Source organism: Panthera onca, chromosome B3 (assembly GCF_046562875.1).
Source record: "Panthera onca isolate mPanOnc1 chromosome B3, mPanOnc1 haplotype 2, whole genome shotgun sequence".
NCBI lineage: Eukaryota > Metazoa > Chordata > Mammalia > Carnivora > Felidae > Panthera > Panthera onca.
Window position 1 is genome coordinate 87,133,918 of NC_138344.1, and position 25,442 is coordinate 87,159,359.

Sequence of the window (25,442 nt, forward strand, 5' to 3'; positions counted from 1 at the left end):
CAAAAAAAACCTCCAGGAAATAACGACGGCTAACAAACTGATCAAAAACGATTTAAACAATATAACAGAAAGTGAATTTAGAATAATAGTTATAAAATTAATCGCTGGGCTTGAAAAGAGTATAAGGGCAGCAGAGAATCTCTTGCTACAGAGATCAAGGGACTAAGGTACAGCCAGGAGGAGCTAAAAGATGCTATTAATGAGCTGCAAAATAAAATGCAGACGACCACAGCTCGGATTGAAGAGGCAGAGGAGAGAATAGGTGAACTAGAAGATAAAATTATGGAAAAAGAAGCAGCTGAGAAAAAGAGAGATAAAAAAATCCAGGAGTATTAGGGGAAAATTAGAAAACTAAGTGATGCACTAAAGAGAAATAATCTACACATAATTGGTATTCAAGAGGAGCAAGAGAGAGGGAAAGGTGTTGAAGGTGTACTTGAAGAAATAATAGCTGAGAACTGCCCTGATCTGGGGAAGGAAAAAGGCATTAAAATCCAAAAGGCACAGAGAACTCCCTTCAGATGTAACTTGAATTGATCTTCTGCATGACATATCATAGTGAAACTGTCAAAATACAAGGATCAAGAGAAAATTCTGAAAGCAGCTAGGGATAAACATGCTCTAACATATAAAGGGAGACCTATAAGCCTCGTGACCGATCTCTCTACTGAAACTTGGCAGGCCAGAAAGGAATGGCAGGAAATCTTCAATGTGATGAACAGAAAAAATATGCAGCCGAGAATCCTTTATCCAGCAAGTCTGTTAATTAGAATAGAAGGAGAGATAAAGGTCTTCCCAAACAAACAAAAACTGAAGGAATTTGTCACCACTAAACCAGCCCTACAAGAGATCCTAAGGGGGATCCTGTGAGACAAAGTACCAGAGACATAACTGTAAGCATGAAACCTACAGACATCACAAGGACTCTAAACCCATATCTTTCTATAATAACACTGAATGTAAATGGACTAAATGCGCCAATCAAAAGACATAGGGTATCAGAATGGATAAAAAAACAAGACCCATCTATTTGCTGTCTACAAGAGACTCATTTTAGACCTCAGGATACCTTTAGATTGAGACTGAGGGGATGTAGAACTAGTTATCATGCCACTGGAAGTCAAAAGAGAGCTGGAGTAGCAATACTTATATCAGACAAACTAGACTTTAAATTAAAGGTTGTAACAAGAGCTGAAGAAGGGCATTATATAATAATTACAGGGTCTATCCATCAAGAAGAACTAACCATTATAAATGTCTATGCGCCGAATACGGGAGCCCCCAAATATATAAAACAATTACTCACAAACATAAACAACCTTATTAATAAGAGTGTAGTAATTGCAGGGAACTTTAACATCCCACTCACAGCAATGGATAGATCAACCAGACACATGGTCAATAAAGAAACAAGGGCCCCGAATGATACATTGGATCAGATGGACTTGACAGATATATTTAGAACTCTGCATTCCAAAGCAACAGAATATACTTTTTTCTCCAGTGCACATGGAACAGTCTCCAAGATAGATCATATACTGGGTCACAAAACAGCCCTTCATAAGTTTACAAGAATTGAAATTATACCATGCATACTTTCAGACCACAATGCTATGAAGCTTGAAATCAACCACAGGAAAAAGTCTGAAAAACCTCCAAAAGCATGAGGTTAAAGAACACCCTACTAAAGAAAGAATGGGTCAACCAGGCAATTAGAAAAGAAATAAAAAATATATGGAAAGAAATGAAAATGAAAATACAACAATCCAAACGCTCTGGGATGCAGCGAAGGCAGTCCTGAGAGGAAAATACATTGCAATCCAGGCCTATCTCAAGAAACAAGAAAAATCCCAAATACAAAATCTAACAGCACACCTAAGGGAAATAGAAGCAGAGCAGCAAAGACACCCCAAACCCAGCAGAAGAAGAGAAACAATACAGATCAGAGCAGAAATAAACACTATAGAATCTACAAAAACTGTAGGGCAGATCAATGAAACCAAGAGTTGGTTCTTTGAAAAAATAAACAAAATGGATAAACCTCTAGCCAGGCTTCTCAAAAAGAAAAGGGAGAGGACCCAAATAGATAAAATCATGAATGAAAATGGAATTATTACAACCAATCCTTCAGAAATACAAGCAATTATCAGGGAATACTATGAAAAATTATTTGCCAACAAACTGGACAACCTGGAAGAAATGGACAAATTCCTAAACACCCACACACTTCCTAAACTCAAACAGGAAGAAATAGAAATCTTGAACACACCTATAACCAGCGAAGAAATTGAATCGGTTATCAAAAATCTCCCAACAAATAAGAGTCCAGGACCAGATGGCTTCCCTGGGGAATTCTACCAGACATTTAAAGATAATACCTATCCTTCTCAAGATATTCCAAAAAATAGAAAGGAAAGGAAAACTTCCAGATTCATTCTATGAAGCTAGCATTACTTTGATTCCTAAACCAGACAGAGACCCAGTAAAAAAGCAGAACTACAGGCCAATATCCTTGATGAATATGGATGCAAAAATTCTCAATAAGATACTAGCAAATCGAATTCAACAGCTTATAAAAAGAATTATTCACCATGATCAAGTGGGATTCATTCCTGGGATGCAGGGCTGGTTCAACATTCGCAAATCAATCAACGTGATACATCACATTAATAAAAGAAGAGATAAGAATCATATGATCCTGTCAATTGATGCAGAAAAAGCATTTGACAAAATTCAGCATCCTTTCTTAATAAAAACCCTTGAGAAAGTCGGGGTAGAAGTAACATACTTAAACATCATAAAAGTCATTTATGAAAACCCCACAGCTAATATCAACCTCAATTGGGAAAAACTGAAAGCTTTTCCCCTGAGATCAGGAACACGACAGGGATGTCCACTCTCACTGCTGTTGTTTAACATAGTGTTGGAAGTGCTAGCATCAGCAATCAGACAACAAAAGGAAATCAAAGGCAACAAAATTGGCAAAGATGAAGTCAAGATTTCGCTTTTTGCAGATGACATGATATTATACATGGAAAATCCGATAGACTCCACCAAAAGTCTGCTAGAACTGATACATGAATTCAGCAAAGTTTCAGGATACAAAATCAATGTACAGAAATCAGTTGCATTCTTATACACTAATAATGAAACAACAGAAAGACAAATAAAGAAACTGATCCCATTCACAAGTGCACCAAGAAGCTCAAAATACCTAGGAATAAATCTAACCAAAGATGTAAAAGATCTGTATGCTGAAAACTATAGAAAGCTTATGAAGGAAATTGAAGAAGATATAAAGATATGGAAAAACATTCCGTGTTCATGGGTTGGGAGAATAAATATTGTCAAAATGTCAATCCTACCCAAAGCTATCTACACATTCAATGCAATCCCAATCAAAATTGCACCAGTATTCTTTTCAAAGCTAGACAAGCAATCCTAAAATTCATATGGAACCACAAAAGGCCCCGAATAGCCAAAGTAATTTTGAAGAAGACCAAAGCAGGAGACATCACAATCCCAGACTTTAGCCTCTGCTACAAAGCTGTAATCATCAAGACAGCATGGTACTGGCACAAAAAAGACACATAGGCCAATGGAAGAGAATAGAAACCCCAGAAGTAGACCCACAAAAGTATGGCCAACTAATCGTTGACAAAGCAGAAAAAAATATCCAATGGAAAAAAAGACAGTCTCTTTAACAAATGGTGCTGGGAGAACTGGACAGCAACATGCACAAAAATGAAACTAGACCACTTTCTTACACCATTCACAAAAATTACCTCAAAATGGATAAAGGACCTGAATGTGAGACAGGAAACCATCAAAACACTAGAGGAGAAAGCAGGAAAAGACCTCTCTGACCTCAGCCGCAGCAATTTCTTACTTGACACATCCCCAAAGGCAAGGGAGTTAAAAGCAAAAATGAACTATTGGGACCTCATGAAGATAAAAAGCTTCTGCACAGCAAAGGAAACAATCAACAAAACTAAAAGGCAACCAACGGAATGGGAAAAGATATTTGCAAATGACATATCAGTCAAAGGGCTAGTATCCAAAATCTGTAAATAGCTCACCAGACTCCACACACGAAAAACAAATAATCCAGTGAAGAAATGGGCAGAAAACATGAATAGACACTTCTCTAAAGAAGACATCCGGATGGCCAACAGGCACATGAAAAGATGCTCAACGTCGCTCCTCATCAGGGAAATACAAATCACAACCACACTCAGATATCACCTCACGCCAGTCAGAGTGGCCAAAATGAACAAATCAGGAGACTATAGATGCTGGCGAGGATGTGGAGAAACGGGAACCCTCTTGCACTGTTGGTGAGAATGCGAATTGGTGCAGCCGCTCTGGAAAGCAGAGTGGAGGTTCCGCAGAAAATTAAAAATAGACCTACCCTATGACCCAGCAATAGCACTGCTAGGAATTTATCCAAGGGATACAGGAGTACTGATGCATAGGGGCACTTGTACCCCAATGTTTATAGCGGCACTCTCAACAATAGCCAAATTATGGAAAGAGCCTAAATGTCCATCAACTGATGAATGGATAAAGAAATTGTGGTTTATATACACAATGGAATACTACGTGGCAATGAGAAAGAATGAAATATGGCCTTTTGTAGCAACGTGGATGGAACTGGAGAGTGTGATGCTAAGTGAAATAAGCCATACAGAGAAAGACAGATACCGTATGTTTTCACTCTTTTGTGGATGCTGAGAAACTTAACAGAAACCCATGGGGGAGGGGAAGGAAAAGAAAGAAAAAAAAGAGGTTAGAGTGGGAGAGAGAGCCAAAGCATAAGAGACTCTTAAAAACTAAGAACAAACTGAGGGTTGATGGGGGGTGGGAGAGAGGGGAGGGTAGGTGATGGGCATTGAAGTGGGCATCTTTTGGGATGAGCACTGGGTGTTGTATGGAAACTAATTTGACAAAAAATTTCATATAATAAAAAAATTAAATAAATAAATAAATAAATAAATAAAATATACATAGTTCCTAACACAGTACTCAGCACATGATATTTAATAAATGTTTTTTAAAATACTGTATCATGTTTTAGACTAATTTGTGTCATATTTTAGATGGTTCTTGTAATCAACCTTGTGTTTTAAATGCATCAAATAGGCAAATTTCTACAGAAAGTAATATTTATATTCATGGGGGGCCAACAATATCTTATTAATATACTTCGGACTTACATACTACCCCACTTTCCTATGTATTACCTGATTTGTAATGATTTTTTGTCTCTTATGTATCAGCATACATATAAATATACAAATATACAAATAAATAAGAATTATTTTAAAAAGTTAAACATTATACAGAGTTCCAAACTTAGCCTACTCGTTTCAATTACATTTTTTCAAATTATTTAAAGAAACTATGAATGTCAACAAATAGAAAGATACTAAGCATGAGATACGTAGTATCAGTTATTTGGAAAATTTAGAAAGGGCATTGTTCTGCTTTCTTTAGGAGGTGGAAACAAAGCATGCTGGAGAATGTGTTGGTGTCTACCCTGGGAGACAGGTAGGTAAGGTAAAGAGGCTTGGCAATAAATTGTACCTCCAGGAGGCTAAAGAAGTGTTGGGGGTCTGAGTTTGGCTTTTTATTTTTCTTTCTCTATATGGCTAATTTCACTTAATATAGTGTTCTTGAGGTCTATCCATATTATCACAAATGGCAGAATTTCCTTTTTTTTTTTAATATTTATTTTTGGGAGAGCACACGCAGTGGAGGAGCAGAGAGAGGGGGACGGAGGGAGGATCCAAAATGGGCTCTGTACTGACATACTGACAGCAGTGAGCAAGATGTGGAGCTCGAAATCACAAACACGAGATCATAACCTGAGCCGAAGTTGGATGCTCAACCAACCGAGCCACCCAAGTGCCCCAGAATTTCCTTCTTTCTTATGGCTCAATTATATATAATCACACCTTTTAAAAAAATTTTTTTTAATGTTTATTTTTTGAGAGAGACAGAGACAGAATGCAAGTGGGTTAGGGGCAGAGAGAGAGGGAGACACAGAATCAGAAGCAGGCTCCAGGCTCTGAGCTGTCAGCACAGAGCCTGACGCAGGGCTCAAACTCAAGAGCTGTGAGATCGTGACCTGAGCCGAAGTCAGACGCTCAACCGACTGAGCCACCCAGGCGCCCCTCACACCTTTTTTAATCCATTCATTCATCAATGGGTATTTAGGTTGTTTCCATATCCTGGATATGGGAAAAATCCCACAACAACTAATTCTATTGTGGTTAACATTTTGCAATATATTCATGTATCAAATCATCATGTTTCACACTTAAAACTTACACATTAAATGTCAATTATATCTCAGTACAGCTGGGGGCATGGTGAGTAAGTGCTAGAGGCTCACTGAGCAACTATAGGAGATAGAACTCCTTCCCCTACTCTGATTTGGATGCTTTGAAAAACTGCGATAGATGCTGTCATAGTGGAAGAACACTGAATACAAATGGGTGTAAGGAGAAGTACTGTAATTAATTGAAAGTCACAATGAATTTAGAGTTGGAGTCAATTGAGATGTCATCACCACAGGAAAATAATGCTTCAAAGGGATATGAAGTTTTATAAATTTTAAAATATAAACCAACAGGTAATTTGTTCTAGAAGTCCAATACAAAATTTCCATCAAAATAGAAAAGGAGAAAAGCTTTACCACTATAAATTCATGTATGCTGTATTTCTCCTCCACTCAATGTTTACTCTTGCAGTTGTTGCTACCTGAGAATCCTACATTTCATAAGTCCTTTAGGAAAAGGCAAAATGGTGAGGTCAGGGGGGAAAGTGCCCATGTTGCCACACTCCATGGGGGCAATTACATGTATAAAGCCAAATTTGTTTGCCCAGCTGTGCTGCTGGGGAGTAGGTGGGCCTCATGTTCTCCCCTCTATTCCACGTCAGAATGTTAAGCCCACCCCTTAGGTAAAGTTTCTTCACTTAAGACCTCAGATAGTCTTAGGCCCCCCTAAGTTTCACTTCAAAATGGAGCAAACAGAGCCACATCAGGGCCCAGGCAGGCACCATCTGTGCAGAATGGTCCAGACTACACACACAATTCAATTCCCCTAATTTGGTGCACCTTTCCTTGGCTGCAATAACTTGCCTGGTACTTATGACACTTGTTTAAAATCAACTCTCCAATTCTAGGACATCTAGGGGAATATTAGACACTAACCAACAATAAATAATCAGAAAACACCCCTGGATTGTGTGGAATAAAGTCAGGTTTTAAGAGAAAGTCATAAACTACATCTTAAGTCTAAAAGCATTTGCTTAGGATTCTGAGAATTTTTACAAATAAATTTTTATTAAAATGTCCCTTAAAAATAATCATGTCTATAATTTTTTGTATTTTGGAAATCCCAATCCATTGACATCAATAGAATTTTTTAGTTGAAAGAAAATGGAGTAAACAGTGCAAGCATAATAATGATGCATAAACCAATGGATCCTAATATTACCTTACTGACTTTGCCTTAAAATGAAATTTTTTTCATTGATATACTTGAACTTTGATTAATCACTAGCAATTGTTTGGTCAATATGGTGACACTCCTTACTTTCAAATCACCAATTCCAAATAGACAAATTCCTTTTAAATTGGGTTCATAATCATAAATTTTCTTCCCTACAAGAACTAAATTACTCAACCACAAATATTACTTGAGTATTTATTTCGTCCACATCACAGAAAAAGACAGTGTATGGGATACACAGATATGTGTAATTCTTCCTCTCAAATACTTTATAATACTGATGAGGAGATAAGTCATACACAAAAATGACAGGTATAGATATAAAAAGTCAGTATCCATGAAATGGCCCCAACAGGAAGGGCTTAGGAGAATCAAAAGTGAGAGGAATACCCATGTACAGTGGTATGAAGAAAAGTCTCCTGGAGGAAATGGACCGAGAGCTGTATAAGAGGGAGCCATGAAGAGTTTAACAAATGGAAAAACATATGCTTTCTTGAGTGTGAAGGTGACGCTAAAGAAAGGGAGATCAATGACTATCCTCTACAACAAGAGCTAGCTTTTAAATTGTTAATGGTTGTATGTAGCTTCATAATGTACTGACTTTGATTTTAATCAATTTAAATTTTATTTTAATACAATTTCTCATATAAAGAATTTCCATTCTGATCTCATCTTCCTAGATATTCTACATAGCTTCTTTCTTAGCCAGTATCCATATTTCTATAATTCCTATGACTAGAACTAATCATTCTCAAGAGTTCTCTTAATTCTGCAGGATCCTATAATCATATGATCTTTTTCAGAGTTCCCCGGATGATGTTTTAGTCTCCATCTTTTTTATCTTTTATAGCCTGTTTTACTATTAGAACTATATCCAACAAGCCCCATTGTGTCTCTGTTAAACATAAACGAGAAATAGAAGACTGGAGATAGCACCAAAACATAGTTTGCAGAATTTTTTTTGAAAATATGGTGATGTTATAGATGAAGATTCAATTTTGGATATAAAAATCCTAAAGCTCCCAGGATCTCCTTGTCAGAACCACAAATGATCCTGTATCTAAATTTTCACAAGTGGTGAGTAGAGCACACTCTGCTGGACAGAACTCTGAAATAGGGGGTAATTGTCCTTCATGGTTCCTGTTTTCCTCTTAGTCTTCCTACTCACCTCCACATTCCCTTTGCCCTTTTAGAACCAAGCACTTTTTCCCTTTATTATTCTAACCCATTCTCTCTCTCTTTCCCTCTTTCTCTCCCTATTCTAACAATTCTAGATATTGTTCCATAGTGAGATTTTAGGGACATAATATGCTGTCCCCAGTGAATATTTCCACTTTAAGAGAGGACCACAGCAAGAGGGCAATGCTTTGCTCAAGAGAATGAGTTACTATAAAAATGGAATTAAAGTCACATAAGAGGTGAGGGCTTTATTTTTAGAGAGAGATAAGGAGGTTTTCAGTGATCATAGCAGGAATTATCTTTTTAGCACACCTCTTATTTCCCCTTTAGGCAGTGAGCTGGTCTATCTCTTCTAGTGAATGAGTGGTGGTAGCAGTAATAAAAATAATAGCTAATGCATTGATGTTTATTAATATTAATAGGCTAACATGCATTGCACACAGATCTTTGCATGGATTGTCATGTAATCCTCATTATTATTACCCATTTAAAGATGAAAACATTGAAACATACAGAACTGAAAAATTCTCCCAAAGACCTGGGACTCAAATAGAGAAAGCATAAACAACTAGGCCATGACTGCTAAGAATTAGTGGCCACCGACCCACAGGAAAAAGTAACCAGCCAATGGGCACATGTGATGCATGGCTCTAGGCCTTTGTCTTTGGCCAAATCCATCAGAGGTATCCTGTTCTTTTCTCTGACTTCTTGTCCCACCCTGGGCCAGGCTCTGCCTTCACACTTAGTTTTTCCAGCTGCCCGAGGCTGAACACCACTACAGTTTACCCCTCTTCCTACTTTTCTTACTCCTTTCCCTGCACCAGCTCAGCTGCTCAAAAAGGAAACAAAGTAAGTGGCATAGTCCTCATGTCCTGTGAGATTCCAGGTGAGAGTTGGTTAGTCTAATTAACCCTTATTGGTGCTCCAACTGCATCCACTTTAAACTTTCATACTTAACCATAACTGTTTTCTGTTACACAAGTGTTCAAAATGTGAAAGTTTCTGAAAAGTATAAACAGTGCTTTCAGAGAGCAATTTGGTTTGGAATCCAGGTTCACAGACTTTAAAGCTAGGAAAGATCTCAGGGGTCACCTGGAATTACCTCCTCACCATAGAGCCCAGGGAGCTCTAGTGACCTGGCTACAGTTTCACAGTTAGTTCATTCCAACAATAGGACACAGATTTTCTGACTTCCCTTCAGCAAAAATTTGTTCAGCAGAAATTTATATATATTTTATATTTTTTTATATATCAGGTACTGAGGGTACAAAAGGAACATAAAATCTAGTGCTCTGTCTACTCATGTGTCTTGGTTAGAGTCAGGTTGTAAACATTTTATGCTGAGAGCATCCTTGGCTGCTAAAAAAAAAAAAAAAAAAAAAAAAAAAAAAAAAAAAAAAGGTGATGTCTCCAGAGTCACAGCAAGAAAGTTCATTGAAAAGAGCAATGTTTCTCTTTCCTTTAAAAGAGAGTTAGCTTTTAATATGAACTGTTGGAGCAGGCAAAGGCTTCATGAAATATTTATTCATAAGATAATCCAAACCCCCTTATTTTATCAGTGAAACCATCAGGAATCAGTGAAGCTACCTGGTTTTATGTTCTTTCCACCATACCTGTACCTTCTACCTTCTTCTGGTTAGAAGCAAAACAAATTTTTCAAAAAGAAAGAGTATGACATCCCAAGATGCTATGCTTCCCAATCACAGAAACTTTTTTGCAATTTCCATCTGGGGAAGAGGGATGAATCAGAAGAGAAATAGGCATAAGGACACTGCATATCTTCCTCCGACAATTTTTTTATGTTGGTTGAGAAAGGAAAGAAATGAAAAGACAGAAACCGTTTTAAGATCCACTGCCTAAGCAAATGGCAGGCGTGATACCATCTGGATGGTTTCTGCTAGCAACATTAAGTAGTTACGTGATCTTTTGACCCAGCATTAGATGTTGTCTCTGAGCTGTGGAAAATCTAACACAACCCTGACTTGAAGATAAAGACTAAAGATGGAAAGGTTTTCTAGCCCCCATGGTCAATGCTGACACCCAAGGATAAAAATGCTACAATGACTATTTTCTTTCTTTTTTTTTTTTGAGAACAAAAACCTGCAACAGGTCAAATTCTTTTTGTGCTTTATTTTCTTAACATGCAGCTAGTCCTATATTTTGATAGTGTTTTCTATATAGCATTATCACTACTTCTTGCCTTCTCCTTGAAAACCGACTATTCATTATTTGCCGGTATTTGGAGACCAAATTTCAATCAATGTGGAATGTATTCCACTGACATACATTTGACAATCCCCTGACTCTCAAAGATGCTCCACAGTGGAAACATAACTGTTACTGAGGGGTTAAAGCCAGTCTCGAGTCATTTCTCAGGCTTTGTGATATGCAGGAGAGCCTAAACGAAAGCATGAATAATGTTTTTTAATATACCAAAGGCTGACTGCCTTAAGTTGTTTTTCTCCCTGCTTGAACCAAAGCACAATAGAAGTTAAGTGTTTTATGCAATTCAAAATCCATTTCAAGACAAATGCCAACACTAAATTATGAATACTTTAAATAATGAAAATATGCATAAAAATATCGCATTTTTAATGCCCACAAAAGTAGTAAATATTGGATAAAAAAACAGACCCCTTCCAAACTATGAATATTCTGGAAAATAATTTAGTAATCAGTATGGAGACAGTTACTTACCATGGAAGTGCCCGTTAGAGTGACAATATCAAAGACTGGCTTTGTATTTAGATTGTGAAGATGGCTCTCTCTTGTGATTGTTTTCTTTAAAAATATCTATCGAACACCGTGTGTCAGTCACTTTCATATGAGGAGACTAGATCTAATATTTATTGAGCACTCACTATGTACCAGGAACTCTACATATTGACTTCACTAAATCCTCATGACAATTCTTTGAGCCAGATATTGGTTTGAGTCATGTGAAATTTCCATTTTCATAGGTCAAAAAGGCCGAATATTAGAAAATTCTTAGAGTCTGACCTGAATGTTAATATTTTTATTTTATACGTGGTTCACAGAAAAATAAATAAGTTAAAGTTTATATACCAAATACATGGAAGTGTTGGGACTTCAAACCAGACTCTTATCACCCAACTACATTTGACTTTACCTTAAAAATTGTTATTAAGCTGAAAGGATCCCACAGCCCTCCAAACTATAAATCAACTGCCCCACTCCTATCCAAGCCAAAACACCTGAATGGTTTGTGTCTTGTCTTCAGTTTACAGATTTGATTATATTAAAATCCTAATTTCTCTACACACCTATTGCCCTTATTTCATTAGCTTCATTATGACTATAGTCATTGTATTTTCTGAACCAAAATTTGGAACATGTGATCAGAGAGAAACACAGATATTTATGAGGAAAAGGATATAAAATAATTATGATTGATTCCACTGAGAAATTCTGGAAGAATATTCTTTACAAACACATCACTTGTACACACTGTAGTTTAACTGTTTTGTAGGTGGCTGGCACATTGTACTTGTGGCTCCCTTAGGGCAGGTTTTATTTTACTGCTATTTGTGGAACACCTGTAATTTTGCACACAAAAACACTAGAGCACTTCTAGTGGTAGACAGAGGCAACTGGGAGCATGTTGGCAAGCAGTGTGCTAGAGAGTAGGACTAAGACATTCTCCTTTCTTTCAAAAACTCTGCAGAAGTACTGAGCACTCACGGGACAACTACTTATCAAGTACTTTTGATGCATAAGGTATTTTGTCAGATGATGTATAATATATGCTGTATATGACATGCATAATATCTTCTAAGAAAAGGGAAAGATCTGATCAAGTCTTGAAAGTAAATTAGGCACAGGATAGTTAAGATCCATGGGTCTCAAACTAGCATGGATCAATATTTCCTGAAGGGCTTGTTAAAACACAGATTGCTGGGTCCACCCCAGAGTTTCACATTCAGTAGATGTGAGGTGAGGCACAGGAATTTGCATTTTTAACAAATTCCCAAATTGTGCTCATACTGCTGATCTAGCAACCATGCTTTGAGAACCACTCATATGGACGACTGAAGATAGAGGAAGTAGAATGAGCAATACCACAGATGATGGAATCAACATAAGGAGTCTGGCCTGTCTGAAATATAAATATAGCTATTAAGCTGCTCTGACTCGCTCCATCTGAAGACAATCTACCTCACTGCAGCCTGGGGCATTCTCCTAGATGTGCACAACCTTGGCATCTGGCAGAATGAGAGACAGTTGAAATCATTCATCCATCCAAGTTAGAAGCCTTAAGCGAATATCCAACAGGAGTCACTCCCTTACCTCCTATATTCCTTTGGTTGTCTCTGTAGAGTTCTTTATTAAGGTCAATTGAGTCTATAGGCCTCCCTGGGGAAAAAAAAAATATATAAGGTACTCAAGGGTCTTGTTGCTTTATAAGACTTTTCAAGAACTCTTACATTGTAATTTAGCCATATAAAGCTAAAAGAAAGCTATAACTTTATTTCACAACTATTCAAAAGCTTGTTTCCAAAAATCTGTAGAAATCAAATTTTCTAATCTCCCCCCCCCCACCTCCGCTAAAGCCAGCCTTTAATCTACTCTGTCACTTTAATCTACTCTGTTTTCCGGTGAACTTTAACTTCAAATGATACAAGACGTTTGTCTCACAATCTCTCACCAGTTACAGGCCTCTGCATATTTAAGCCTCATCTTGTGTTGTTGATTTAAACAAAGTGACAAGTCTGAGGCTTAATTAATATTTTCTATATTGATTAATGGACCTTGATCCACACACTACAGCTCAGCTAAGACATAGTTGGGCTCATGTTTCATAAAGCACACTCAGTGAGGTAGCACTACTACATGTTATCTCTGTCTTACCAAATTGAATCCATAAAGTAAACAGAGTGACTAATGGGCAACTCTCATAATAGAGACTATATTATCTGATTCAGTGGGGAAAAAAGACCCCCGCAAATAAAACCTTACATCACCAAAAAAGAAATCCTACCTCTATGCATCTTTTTCTATCTATCTACCATCCATCTATTACCCACTCTATGAACAATGATCTTAATTCATAGAGCTCAGTTTTAATTCAGCAAGCACCAAACTAAAAAAAAAAAGTTGTCAGGTGTCAAAAAAGCAGTGGAATATCAAGGACAATAAAATGAAAGAATAAAAACAAGAAAGCAGATGACAAAAATTGCCTTACTAAAAAAAGCAAAGAGGAATTGTCATAATATATTTTAAAGGTAATAATAATAATAAAGCTATTAAAAAGTCATTTATACTTTTCCCCTTACAGAGAGACATTAAAAGTTCTGTATAAACATGGGAAAGAGCTTCAGAATTCCCTTTTCCTACAGATGAAAGGACCTACTGCCCAAGGGATTATTTGCATTTTAGAGATAGCCCCTAAATGTTCACAGAATGTCACAGTGAAACAGAAGGAAGACCTCACTCTTCCAGGGATGTTCTGATTATTTACTTAGGATTATGTCTGCTTTTTAAAAAAATGTAATCACTTATAATGTGGAACACGTCTAAAACAGAATAACTTAACATTAAAAATACATAGTAAGGAGCATTCTAATTAGTAACTAGAGCTATACATTTCCCCTAAAGACAAAAAAGGATTTAAAAATTTCAGGTTAGCAAAAATGACTCTTCAGTTTGGCCACATATCAGTATATATAAGCACATAATTCTTTGTCCCAAGGTATTTTCTCTTAATTTATTCTATTTATATGACCTACAGTAAAGTTGAGTGCAAGCAGATAAGCAAATATATGATTTGCATCTGTGTACAATAAAATGTCAACAATTTAGAATCAACTAAATTAGACTCCCATAAGTTAACCAGGTTGGGACTGAAGTTTGAACCATCTTTCCAAAATAATTTACTAAGCAAATCAATAGTGCAAACACAATTACAAGACACTTTTTAAGCACATTATTATATTAATTCTTCATGTGCCAATGATACTCCCAATGGCAAACCAGCCTTATTTATTTTTACAGTTAAGCACAGAACAACCTTCACCAGCACTTGTTAGTTCTCATGCCTGTGTGTTTTTAAATTACTCCATGTCTTAAGTGATTTGGGCCTCACAGACAAATCCTGCACATGGTGCCTGTGTTTCCTCCCATCATTATAGGTTTGCCCCCAACCACAACAGCAACATAAGAGCGCTAACGCCTGCTCCCATGGAAATCAGGTGGAAAACTCTGAGTCCAAAAGCAGAGGAAAAGAAGAAACTGGGAGAAGTAAGGAGTCAGACCCCAAAGCAGCCTGTCCTTCAGGAACAGCCATCCTGCACTGACCACCACCCCTCCCAAAGGTCTCCTACTGAGCTGTGTGTTCATTTCCTAGGAATGCCGTAACAAATTATTCCAAGCCAGGTGTCTTTAAACAAGAGAAACTTAAAGCCCAAAATCAAGGCTTTCCAGGGCCACATTCTAGAGGAGAAAGCCCTTCCCTTGCCTCTTGCATCCGTGCTGTGGCTCCTGGTGTTCTGTGGTTTGTGACAGCATAGCTCCAGGCCCTGCCTCTGTCTTCACATGGCCTTCTTCTCTGTGTGTTAGCAGACTGCTTTGTAGCTGACAAAGCTCCCCCATTTGATAGTGATACTCAGTAAATGAGGTGCTAATATTTTCATTTTGCAGAAGAAGTAGCTGAATTCAGAGGGGGCTAAGATTACTTAGCTAGGTAGAAGGAGATTCGAATATTAATCAAACTCAGGTTCAAATACGATGATATTCCTACCATACCAAGCTATTCCTCTCTTCTCTCACATACATACTGGCTAAAATATTTTCAAGACATTTTTCCATGGTCAGTGAATTACCACTCATTACCAATATATGGAATATCAAGGATCTTCTTTTATCTAAAAGAATCAATATATTCCTGAAGTGGCTCTGGACAGGTTCTTCAGCTAACCCAGACAGTGGTTCTCAACCATAGATGCACATCAGAATCTCCTGGATGTGGGGCCAAGCCCTGTGTATGTTTAACCCAGTAATTCCGTCCAGGTGCAGCCAGAGTTGAGAACCCTGGAATATGGGATTTTAGACCTTAGTTTACTATTTGATACATTGCACACACACATGCACACAATGACTTTTCATTGTTATGGTTTTCTAAAAGCAAAAGTAACAATCCCAACAACATCTTTTGTACAAAAAGATAACATTTTTAACCAAACTATTGTGACAATAAAGACACTAGTACAATCCTGACTGTCAGATCTACTGCTGGTCATCAGGAGTCCTGGATACTACTCAGGACATTCTCTCTTCCATAGAGTGTCTAGGCTCTAGGGTCCAATTCTGTGATGAAGATGTCCAGTGCTCTTCTAGGGAGAAGACAGACAGATGTTTTTGTCCTGATTCTAGCTATTTCATCACTTCTGTGAATGGGTTATTTTAGTAGTTTCTGTAAGCCTAAGGGCTTTTATTCACCATGTCTATAATTACAAATCAATCCAGTTGCCCAAAAAGCAAATGTTTGTAGTAGTAGTTCTGAAGAAACATTTATCCGGTGCTCCTAATAAAACAACAGTTTAACTACAGTGAGCAGTGTTCAGAGACACCTGTCCAGTAGGCATAATATCAGTTTCACAGAGTGGGTTGTCAGTGTCCTTCAAAGTTATGGTATCCCATGCCAGCAAAACATTATAGAGTAACTCAGCTATAAAGTATTCAGTCATTTAAAAAAACAAAAGCAAAAAGCAAAAAACAAGAAGATCCTGCCATTTGCAAAAATGTGGATGGACCTTGAGGGCATTATGCTAAGTGAAATAAGTCAGAGATAACAAATACATATGATCTCACTTATATGTGGGATCTAAAAAAGACAAAACTCATAGAAAAGGAGATTAGACTCATGGTTACAAAAGGTGGGGAATGGGGGAGGGGGAATTAATTGGAGGAAGGTGGTCAAAAGGTATAAATTTCCACTTAGAAGATAAATAAGTACTAGGGATATAATGTACAGCATGGTGACTATAGCTAACACTACTGTAGGCTACATGGGAACACTGTTAAGAGAGTAAGTCCTAAGAATTCTCATCACAAGGAAAAAAATTTTTGCTTTTTTTACATTCTCTTTTTATTGTATCTGTATGAGGTGACGGGTGTTAACTAAACCTACTGTGATAATCATTTCACAATACGTGGAAATCAAACCATTATGCTGCACAGCTTAAACTTACACAGTGCTGTATGTCAGTTCTATGTCAATAAAACTGGAAAATTTTTTTAATTTTTTAAAAATAAGATAAAAAAAAAAAAGAATTTCACAAGAAGACAGGTGGCCTAAAGGCCAAGTGGTCTGCTCCTGAATAGATGGATACGAGGACAGCTACAGCAGCATTTCTTGAACTGGAGTCCATACCCTCACATCTCACCCTCACTGAAAAATTATGTACAAAAAGCTGAATGCGAAATTCAGTTCAGTTTGTACACATCAGAATTTTTCAGGGAACAATGCCTATGTAGATTTATCAGATTCTCAGAGGGGTTTGTCACTCCAAAAATGACTTGGAATCACTGTTATCAAAGAATACACAGTCTGTATGTTTTCCTATAAATTCCTTTTCTCTCAAATGAGATTTGACAGTCCTTTGTTCACTCACATGGCCTTATCCCCCAGTGTAGATCCTTGCATGACACAAGCTTTCAATAAATCTGTACAGGGTAAATGAAAGTTGAACAGGAGAGAGTGTGTGTTCACATTGGCTGAAAGGACCTGGAAGTGATGCCTTCTCTGTGGCTTTAACAGTCACCTGGCCTGAGGATAGTTGAAGACCCTGCCAAAGAGGTCTTGAATAGAAGGTGAGTAAGAAAGTGTCCAAAGGCAAGGCCCAAACTCTCCCTGGAAGTTATTTGTAAATATCTCCAGTACTTAGATAAATGAATGATCAAGGGCTCAAAGTTCCTCACCATACATCAAGATTACCATAATTTTAGTGGCATTTATATCGCTTGCCTACAGAAGTATGCCAGCCTATCAAATTATGTATGTGTGTTCGATGGCAATGGATGGCAATATTGATATACATTTTCCTCTTAAATGGACTGATCACTCATTTAGCTGTCATCTCGCATCTGCCACTGAAAACAGAGAAGACAAATTGAGTCCATTTTTCAAATTCGGCAGAGTTATTTATTTTGTTAGGCATAACATATTCATCTCTGCTAGTTTTCGTATGGCAGCAAGAGAGTCAAGCCATCCAGTTGTAAAACTAATTAACAGAAACAACCTTTGAATTACTAAACTGGCAGTCTCATGTTGCTGACAGATTATCACGGGAGTACTGAGTTGTAAAAATTATTATTAAAATAAATCCAGGTTTTCATTTTATTATAGGAAAGGGATTTCTAACCAAAAATTCTTTTTTAACTGAGGTAAAACTGGTATATAACATTTTATTAGTTTCAGGTGTACAACATAATAATTTGATACTTGCATGCATTACAAAGTGATCACCATAATAGTTACCATCCATCACACCATTGACCCCCTTCACCCTTTTTACCCATCCTTTAACCTCCTTCCCCTCTGATAGCCAGAGCCCCCCATTCTGTTCTCTGCATCTATGAGTTTTATTTTGTTTGGCCACTTGTTTTGTTTTTTAGATTTCACATACAAGTGAAATCATACAGTATTTGTCTTCGTCTGACATTTTCACTTACTTTAGTGCCCCCAAGGTCTATACATATTGTCGCAAATTTCAAGACTCCCTTCTTTTTTTGTGGCTTAGTACTCCATTGTACGTATATGTAACATCTTCTTTATCCATTCATCCATTGATGGACACTTAGGTTGTATACGTATCTTAATCAAAAATTCTTTGTTGTTATTTGGCAAGGGGAACTTGCAGTATTTTTCACTTTGTAGTTTTTCTCATGTGTCGAATAACATCAGAAAAGACGTCATTTTGGTGTTCTGCTCAGAAAAGAATAAACTCTGAATAAAAAGAAAGAAAATGATAACTTCTAAATAACCTATACCTGTTCAAGAATATAGATACCTCCATGGTGATGTGACTGGGGAAATTTTCATACAGTTAAGATTTTAAAAATGAATCTAAAGATTATCCTTGAAACATGCATTCTCACCTTCTTTTATGATTTTTCCCTCCACCTGTCTTCCTTCCAAATGAAAACTCTAGCTATTTAGGGTTCTTCTCTTTGCATCAGAAAGCAGTTTCTACAGGAGCACCATATTGATTTCTCCTTAAAGATCAGAATCCTCTGTTGCTCAAAAACCACTAAATATGTTTACCTCAGAAAATGGAGAATGGGGTCTATTTTGTCATCTCCATTTAAAAGCACTAAAGAGACAAACAAAACATGAACTCCCTGAAGACCACTTCAACATGTACCGCTCAGTCACGTGTATCTCTTTCAAAATGCTTTTTTTTAGTGCCCCTTATTCTCTCCTTTCACAAAAAATGATTTTGTACAAAGCTATTATAAAGTGATTTGTTCACTGAAAAATTGCTTGAGGAACAGTATTTTATATATGCTAAGAAATAAGCAGCCAAGTTACTCCACAGTCAGTTTCTAAAACACCTCCAGTCTATCAAGGGCAGAACTACAGGAAACTCAGTGAATATTATTTTTGGTACATTAATAAACATTGTAGAGCCATGTCCAGCCCAAGAATGATTCCTGGAAATTAAGTGTATAATTTTCTTGCCCTAAAGAAACACAATTCACAGAAAGCTCTGAGATAAACATGCATCATAAACACCGGGTCCCATACCACAATTGCACAATTCAACCCACCCACCTCACCCTAATGCCAGCCCTGTGTGAACCTGCCTTTATTTAACATATTGATACTTTGTACATTGTAGTTTTCTGTGTTAATTTTGATTTTTAAAATATTGTCATCTGAGTCACTATGCTAGTGGTGACAGTAGCATAACATGCAGACTTGTTGAATCGCTATGCTGTACGCCTGAAACTCATGCAATATTGTGCGTCAGCTATACTTCCATTATATACATATATAGATATAATAATATTTTTAAATATAAAATAAATAATATATTTAAATAAAATTTATTTATTTATTTATTTATTTATTATTATTATTATTATTATTATTATCTTCATTACTGAGTTTTCTGGCCTGCCTTTAAGTCTTGCACTTAAGCAAGTACTGCACTCACCAAATGGTCCCAGCCCCAACCATGACCTCTACAGGGTCAGCCCTGAATTTCTCTGCCAGAGTGAAGGATCATGTATAATGTGGATGGTTCTTTAAAATAAAGAATAACTTCAGGGTACCTGGGTGCCACAGTCAATTAAGTGTTCGACTCTTGATCTCAGCTCAGGTCAGGATCTCATGTTTCTTGAGTTCGAGCCCACATGGGCTGTGCGCTGATGGCACGGAGCCTGCATGGGATTCTGTCTCTCCTTCTCTCTGCTCCTCCTCCCAGTACTTACTCTCTCTCAAAGTAAATTTAAAAACTTAAAAATAAATAAATAAAATAAAATATAGAATAACTTCTATTGTTTTTTCTTCCTACAACCGTACCAATACATATCCATTGTGTTTACTTAGGAAAAAAAAAGAAAGTGAAAACATCCTAGTCCCTCCACTTAGCAATAACCACTGTTAATAACCTGCTGTATATCTTTCTAGACTGATTTTTATGTTTATGTTAATATGATAGATGATATATAAAAACTGAATATTTAAAAGGCATGGTTATATAACAATTTTCCAGATTAGCCATGATTTAAAAGAAATGGCATCATTTCATTTTTTACAAATTCACTAATATATTTATTTTTTTAAATACAGTCTCTCTGTGAATGTGGAGGATTTCACTGTCTATGTACATCAGGCTTTCCTCAGCATTACAAGCAGCTTTCAATGAAACTTTTAAAAGTAAGAAGGAGTAGGCACCTAAGATGTTACAAGTAAAGTAAGACTCCTGTCCTCAAATGAAAGTATAATCAAATGGGAGATAATGTCATGTATCCAAATTCATAAATCAGAAACTGATGCAGTGCCCCAAGTAAATGCTACAAACAGCAAGTTCCAAGACTCATTTAAAAGCATAATGATAATCTCTCTCTCTCTTTCTTTCTCTCTCTCTTGCTCTCTATATCTAAATACAGCTCTATTTATCCACTTATCTATCTATACACTTAATCCATAAGTGCTTAACTACAAGTGTTATCACTCCCACTAATATTCCTATCACAAGCATAGTCAATAACATTATGAATTCTGATATCAGAGAGCCCAGGTTTGACACCAAATGTATATTTTTGGGAAAGTTACAAGAGTGCTTTAATCCTAAATGTTCACATCTGTTAAGTATCATAAAAATACCTATCTTTATGAGGTTGCTGCAAGAATTAAATAAAATAATCTTTATAAATGCTTACCATAATATGTACCATGAGTAGGCATTCTATGCACCTAAATTGTTATAATTGAAGACTTCTATCCTCAAAGGAAAGCATAAATGGGAGGAAAAGCCATATATTCAAATAATAGAAATGTAGTAATGTAATGTGATTTTAAAAATATATGGCTAAAAATAAGGGGAGTCAACCTTTGGCTCAGAATTTTAAATTCATGTTGTTAAATGGACTTACTTTATAATCACTGTCTGTTTATGGAAGAACGCTTGAAGTATTAAGCAATATAATAGCCAAAAAGAAAATTAATACAGAAAAAAAAAACACATAAAATGCCTTCTTAGCTACTTTAGCTTTCCTTTTTCAATTAATTTTCCAATACTGAGAAAAAATAAAATATAAAGAGTGAAATTATACCATATAGTATACCTATTTGGCAAAGGTAATACATAAAAATCAAAACACAATCAGGAAATTATGAACAAATCTAAGTGTTATAATAAAATAAAATCAATAAAACATAATTGATGTTTACAACATGGATTCCATTTAGGCTTGTATCAGAATTAAGTTGAAACAGTATATACTCTATAAATATTTATTTATTTGACTCTCAGAAACCCTATAAATATCTATAATGAAGGTATATAGAACAGAAAGTGTTAATCCCTAATCTGAAGTTTAAGTTACCACCAGAGAGCGCAATTAGGAAGAATTAAACTGCAACATTACAGAAGTTCCTCAAAAAAATAAAAATAGAACTATCATATGACCCAGCAATTCTACATCTGGGTATTTTCTGAAGAAAATAATAACACTAATTTGAAAAGATATATGCACCCCCATGTTCAGTGTAGTATTATTTACAATAACCAAGATATGGAAGCAACCTAAGTGTCCACTGATTGATGAATGAATGAATGAATGAATGAATGAAATGGTGGTATGTGTGTGTGTGTGTATATATATATATATATATATATACACACACACACACAGACACATATATACATATATACATATATATATATACACATATATATATACACATATATATATACATATATATATATATGTGTGTATATATATGGGTATATATATATGTGTATATATATATATATATATATATAAAGGAATATCAGTCAGCCATAAAAATAAAAAAGAAATCCTGCCATTTGTGATAACATGAATGGACCTTGGGAGCCTTATGCCAAGTGAAATAAGTCAGACAAAAAAAGAAAAATACCATGTGACTCACTTATATGTGGAATCTAAAGAAAAAACAAAACAAAACAAAACAAAACAAAACAAAAAGTGGGTTCACAGATATAGACCACAGACCAGTGGTGGGGATGGGGAGTGGACAAAACAGGTGAAGGGGGCCAAAATTTATACATTTTCAGTTACAAAATGAATAAATCATGGGGATGTAAGGTATAGTATGGTGACTATACCTAACAATACCGTATTGCATATTTAAAAGTAGCTAGGAGACCGGATCTTAAATGGACTCATCACAAGAAGAAAAACTAATTATGTATGATGATGGATATTAACTAGACTTCCTGTGTTGATCATTTTACAGTATACACAAATATTAAGTCATTATGTTGTATACTTGAAACTGAAATCATTTTATGTCAATTATACCTGATTTAAAAAAAAATAAAAGAATCAAACTTAAATGATAAGACGTCATCTCTACCAACAACACCATCCAAGAGACTCTTAATCTCAGATTGACAGTTTCAAGTGCATCCAAAAGCCTAATTATAAAGGTATAAATTCAAGGAAATGTGACAAAATTGTGATTCTAGCCATTTAACCTTATTAATTATGTGGTGCCTTGTGTGAAGAAAGAGTGTGCTATCATAAAAGGACTGAACAGCGCATTATAAAAGGGGAAATTAGAGGAACAAAATTCTAACACCATTCAGAGAACACCTTGATTATCAAAGAAGAATGTTGTCTCTGTATTGGTTGGAGATCTATAATAAAGAAACATGGGTCAGATTAATGTAACTTCATGTCACTCATCATCAGCCTCATTTACCCAAATCCACTTATTATGGTGCCATCATGAATATAATGAGGTTTCCCAAGTACAGTTATGGCTTCCTCCTGCTAAGAGCTCCAGTGCCTTGGGGACCCTCAGGCTCTGCCTTCTACCCACCATTTTATTTTATTTTATGTTTATTTATTATTTTTGAGAGAAAGATAGAGACAGAGGCAGAGTGTGTGTGAAAGGAGTATAGCAAAGAGAGAGGGAGACACAGAATCTGAAGCGGGCTTCAAGGCTCCAAGCTGTCAACACAGAGCCCGATGCAGGGCTTGAACTCACGAACTGTGAGATCATGAATGACTTCAGCCTAAGTTGGATGTTTTAACCAAATGAGCCACCCAGGTGCCCCATCTGCCTACCATTTTAAACATACCCTTTGCATTATATATCTCTGCTTTTAATTTCATTCCTTCAAACTATGTTTCTGCCACTCTTCCCAGGCCCTCTATAATCATCTTTCCATTCAGTTTTATCTTTTTTTTTTTTTTTTTTTTTTTCAACGTTTTTTTATTTTTATTTTTGGGACAGAGAGAGACAGAGCATGAACAGGGGAGGGGCAGAGAGAGAGGGAGACACAGAATCGGAAACAGGCTCCAGGCTCCGAGCCATCAGCCCAGAGCCTGACGCGGGGCTCGAACTCACGGACCGCGAGATCGTGACCTGGCTGAAGTCGGACGCTTAACCGACTGCGCCATCCAGGCGCCCCTCCATTCAGTTTTATCTTGAGTTGCATTTTTCTTATTCCTTTTGTCCAAAAAATAACCCATATCTGAATTACCCGAAGTTGTATGATTTCATTACCTAATGATGCCCTTTGATTTGTGTAATATCCCAGCCATTTTTCAGAACTTGATAGATTGTAATGTACTGTCACTTTCAGAACATGTGGAATAATTATCTATAATGATGGCAGTTTTGTCCATCTCCAAATTGTTCTTATATGAGTAGTTCCAGACTAGATAAAATTCATGGGGATATGATTGAAGGAATCAAGGAGTCTCTTAGCATCTACATTGGATTTTGTCATAACAGAAAAGCAAGATAGTATTCAAAGACTATTAAATTGTGTCAAAAGGATACAAGCATCAAACTGAAGAGTCTAGCACTGGTGAAAGAAGAGATAATTTGAACATCCATGATAATAATAACATCAATATTAAAACATCAAAGCTATTATTATGAATACATAATACTTAAAAACCCACTTCTGTCCTTTAGGATGTACTAAGAAACGTGTCATTTTGTAAATGAGTAAAGAATCTAACCTTTTATATATAGACTATACTCAGGATAACCAAGTTGATGAAAGGAGTTTACTCTTTTAGAATTATCCGAGCTAACAAATTAAGAAGGAATGACAAACTTCTGCTTCCAAACATAATAAAGTAAAAAGGATTTGATTTTCCCTTCTAACATAAACAAGCAGATTAACTATATAAAATAGTAATTTTTAGATATTAGACAATAGATAGTGAAGAGTAGTTATCTTTAAGAGTGAAGAAACAAATGAGGTTAGCCCTACCATTGCCCCCAGGTCACTGCCTAATTGTTCATGTCCTGCAGTGAGGGAGAACCCAAATAAAGCCCTACAGCCTTTATCAGTTGAAGAAATAGCGATCAGAGTCCAGAGAAGCCAAGGCAGTTACAGCTTCAGAGGCACATAGAGAAAGAAGCTACAGAGAGAGAGAAACTCAGAAATACACAGAGTGATCCAATTCCCTTGAATCTAAACACACACACACACACACACACACACACACACACACACACACATACATGAACATACATACATACATACACACATATATATATGAATAAGAAGATGAGGGTGGTAAAAGAACCAATGGAAAGTAACAAACCAAAATTCACTAGGGCCAGGAATTGTTTATATTCCCACCAGCCACAGTCGAAAGACCTCATAATACATTGGCATCAGACAAAATTCCCTTGAGGGTATCACATTAACTAGTGAGGTGAAAATAATCCTAGACTAAACACTGCTCTTGACCCATTCTAACCAACTTAAAATCAAGCCAAAGAAAGGCCAAATTGATTCCAAATAACTGCATGTCAGAAAAAAAAGTCCAACACTACCTAAAGGGATGAAATAATATCTAGGACTCCAAATGTAAAATTCACAATGTTTAGCATCCAATCAAAAATTATGAGGCAAGCAAAGCAGCAGAAACATCTGAGCAATAACCAGGGGAAAAAAAAAATCAACCAATTGAAATAGTCATAAATGACAGAAATGATGGAATTAACTGATAAAAGTCTTAAAACCCTTACTATAAATA

At 36.3% G+C, this 25,442-nt stretch overlaps 1 pseudogene; it reads left to right on the top strand.

Annotated features, from left to right (window-relative positions):
- The first annotated feature begins 5,512 nt into the window (after positions 1-5,512).
- The window catches only part of LOC144612745 (retinol dehydrogenase 14-like), a 33,273-nt pseudogene continuing 13,343 nt past the window's right edge, over positions 5,513-25,442 (top strand).